Source organism: Camelina sativa, chromosome 9 (genome assembly GCF_030686135.1).
Source record: "Camelina sativa cultivar CO46 ecotype springtype chromosome 9, ASM3068613v1".
Lineage (NCBI taxonomy): Eukaryota > Viridiplantae > Streptophyta > Magnoliopsida > Brassicales > Brassicaceae > Camelina > Camelina sativa.
Window position 1 is genome coordinate 7,358,298 of NC_141888.1, and position 4,122 is coordinate 7,362,419.

The window sequence follows — 4,122 nt, forward strand, 5'->3', positions numbered from 1 at the left end:
GATAAGGATCCATTTGCTCCTAAGAAGGCCGATGAAGAAGTTCTCGGGCCTGAAGTGCCTTACCTCAGTGCTATAGAAGCGTTGATGTTCTTGGCTAGCCACACTAGACCAGACATAAGTTTTGCCGTGAACCTCCTAGCAAGATATAGTTCTTGTCCGACCATAAGGCACTGGAATGGTATAAAACATGTTCTGCGATACCTACAAGGTACGACAGACTATGGTCTATATTACACTAACTATAACAAAGATGGTTTAGTTGGTTTTGCTGATGCAGGTTATCTCTCCGATCCACACAATGGGAAATCACAAACAGGCTATGTGTTTACACACGGCGGTACAGCAATCTCTTGGCGTTCTATGAAGCAAACCCTTGTAGCCACTTCATCAAATCACGCAGAGATACTAGCAATGCACGAGGCCGGCCGTGAGTATGTTTGGTTGCGGTCCATGACTCAGCATATTCGGACAGACAGTGGATTGGAGGACAGCAAAGAAGCAACCGTAATCTATGAAGATAACACAGCATGCATCGCAAAGCTCAAAGAAGGTTACATCAAGGGAGATCGGACGAAGCACATATTACCAAAGTTCTTCCATACACATGATCTACAAAAGGCCGGAGAAGTTCTTATTGTGCAAGTTCAGTCAAGTGAGAATTCAGCCGATCTCTTCACCAAATCGTTACCGACAACAACGTTCAAGAAGCTCGCGCACCAGATTGGAATGCGGAGACTTAGGGACTTGGAGTGATGTTTCGAACAGGGGGAGCAATGTGTGCTGTACTCTTTTTCCTTCACCAAGGTTTTGTCCCAATGGGTTTTCCTGGTAAGGTTTTAATGAGGCAGCATCCACTAAGCACATTGCAGCGATCCCATCCAACATAGGCACGGTCGTTCGTCCAAGGGGGAGTGTTGTGAAACACTTAGTGGACTCACTAGACCGGCCCATATACTAGCCATGGAGTCTCGGTCCATCGGCCATACTCAGTCCATATAGCTTCGGCCCACGGGCCGAGGCCTTGCTCGGCCATTAACTCTCTAAGTCGGTTTAACCCTAGACATTGTACTCTACTATATATATGCATGTAATCCTTGGGAATTATTAATAAGAATCACAAGAGCTTTATCCCTAAACTCTATATTTATAACAAAAATAATGTTTTCAAGATATAATATCCTTGATTACATGAAACCTAATTTTGTAAAACTATTTATATATTTAATTTAATATTCATACATCATTCTCGATAAAAAAAAATATTAGTTATGATTTCTTATTTTCATAAAAAAAAATTATTTTATGAGTCAAAACTAATGTATGCAATTTAATTAAATTTTAAAAACAAAATATATTATTAAATTTTAAAATATCCAAAATATTGCATAGATCAAAAAGTTAAAAGTTATAAATACTGTAATTTGATTAGTTACAACACGGGACATATATCACTATCACTATTATTATTTTGGTGAACGGGAGAGTGGTTATTAACATCTCTGATTTGGGAAGCTCGGTGTATGCAAAACTCTGTGCTAAATTGCTCTACCTTTTCTTGATATTCTTTTTTTTCCTTTCAGTAATATCATCGATGGCATTATCCGAAGAAACGATGTCGAACTACGCAGAAAACATGAGTGCTTACAAATCCGCTTGTGAAGACCACCCAGCCCTCAAAGCCTTTGATTCTTCGCTTCAGCAGCGAACCATCAAAGCGATAGACTCACTCACCACTGTAGCCGAGAATGGGACCGGGTATGTGTCCCAACACGACATACACATGGAGGTCTCCAAAAACCTACTTGAAGTTACCCAAGATGTGGCAAACTTCATTCTTGAAAGCGAAGACAGTTTGTAGGAGAGCGAAGCTCTAAAATCTTTGGTCAAGGCCTATTTTGAAAATACCTTGAAGACTTTGGAGACTTTCGATAATGTAATGGATTGCGTGGAGAAAGCAGAAATGGGCCGACTTTACATTCAAGAGGCCGTGGCACAGTTTGACAAAGAGTCGGCAGTGAAGAATGTAGGTGGAAAACAGAAGAGGTATGAAAACATCTTGAAGGAGCTAAAGAAGTTTAAAGCCATGGGAGATCCTTTTGATGGCCAAGTGCTCACGACTCAGGTCAAGTTGATCCAAAACCAGCAGGAGTCCCTTCTGCAAGAAGTGAGTGAGGCTAAAAAAAAGCTTGATGAGGAAATAAAAGAGCTTGCTGATGAATATGCTTATGCACAAAAATGGAGTGTTCTCTCGGGTGTGATTATCGGCGCTGTTGGTTTCCTTGTTATGTTAGGATCAGTAGCTCTAATTCTAACAGGAGTGGGTGCGCCTGTGGGCATTGCACTGGCTGTAGCAGCACCACCAGTGTTGATAAGTATATGGGCGGGCGTCTACGTTCACTTAAATGATCGGATGGATGCTCTGAATAGACAGATGGAAGCTCTAAAGAAACTGAAAGAAAAAATGTCATCGGTGGAGATTGGTGCAGAAACTAACAAAGAATCGATGGAGACCGTATCTGAATTAGTCGACCAGCTAAAGAAAAATATCTCGTCTCTTTTCAAATATGTGGATGAGGCAATTGAAAATGAAGGAGATGAGGTGGACACGCAACTTGCCCTCTACTCAATCAGGGACAAAGTAAAGACATTAACAGAGAAACTTAAGGAGGTTGGTGAAACTGTGGCTAATCATAGCAAACTGATCCTTGAGGCGAGGTTCCATGTTCTCGAAAAGATCAACGGTTCTGGAAAATATCATCACGGTTAAACTTTATCCATGTTTGTTGTTCAAGAATCAATTTCCATATTTTCTATGTTCTAATAATTGGGTTTACAGCCCATCGAACCTTTTTATTTTACTTTGTAACGTTGACCATCCGAGAGGATTGGTTCATATGTACCTCTATCCCTTATGTATTTTATAATCCTTCAAATAAAAGTTTGTTGTTTTGTTTTCTTTTACATTCATCTTCACAAATTAAACGACCAAAACACTTCACTTTCCATATAAACCAACTTTCGTTAGAGATTCAAATGAATCGACAGAGGGTTACAACTTTCGTTAGAGATTCATATGAATCTACAGAGGGTTTTTACGGTTTTTAATCATGATATAATTTGTACCGTTAGAGTTTTTTTAATTGTGTTTTAGTATCTTCATGAATCTTTGTAGGCCATTGGAGGCGAGATCCAGAGAATATGTTCATATACATAATAAATCCACAAGAAATTCTGCAAACTCTTTCGAATCCAAAATGCTTTTCTGAATCAGGGAAGGACGTAACACGATATTGATCATATCCCATGCCATCTGCGTAGAAATCCATGGACACAACAACCTCTTCAGTGTCATTTTGAGGCCATGCCAGTGAATACTTTCGTTCAAGCTAAAGGAATTTCCAAAATACTGACAGGACAAAGAGAAAGGAGAATGGACAGTTTTGAGACTCCACAACCCCGTCTCAGATGAATATATACGAAAAGTCAAGTTCATACTTCTGTTTCTGTAGTAATCAAAGTCAAGCAGAACAACTTTGTAACCTAAAAGGACGTCATTCTCAGTTTGTGTGGCAATTCCCAAGGGCCATGAATATTGCTTGAGATGAGCATGACAAGGTATTTCTACGCATTCCTTTGAAACTGGATTAGCCACGTATAAGGACCGGTTCTTGGTGGGGATAGTGACTTCACTGATCAATATTAAACCAACGTCGATGTAATCCTACACTTTGTCGTAAATGCATCAGAGCTATGTCTGTGAACAGGATGCTGTGGAGGGTCACAAAGGTTTGATTGGATGACGTGGCATGAGAAGCTGATCTAGAAGAAGATTGTTCGACAAGGTGACGAGTCATTGGATTTGGAAGGAAGGAGCGATCGTGATATACTCGAAGATATTGAGAGCATATCTCGATAAGGAAATAAGGATATTCGTAAAAGATTGTTTTCCTTTTTGTTAGGATGCACAAAGATTTAGGTTAGAAATCTTTGATGCAAGTATAAGTAGACGGGAGTAGCATTTGTGGGTACACTACAAAAAATATATATATTGATAGCACCTCGTAATAGCACGATTTTCAAAACTGCTATCGAAGTTGAGTTTATAATTTGGTTACCATATGA

At 39.6% G+C, this 4,122-nt stretch overlaps 1 pseudogene; it reads left to right on the forward strand.

The window, feature by feature from the left end:
• Positions 1–1,839: 1,839 nt before the first annotated feature.
• LOC104715085 (UPF0496 protein At3g28270 pseudogene) lies at positions 1,840–2,767 on the forward strand (annotated as a pseudogene).
• The last annotated feature ends 1,355 nt before the right edge of the window (positions 2,768–4,122 follow it).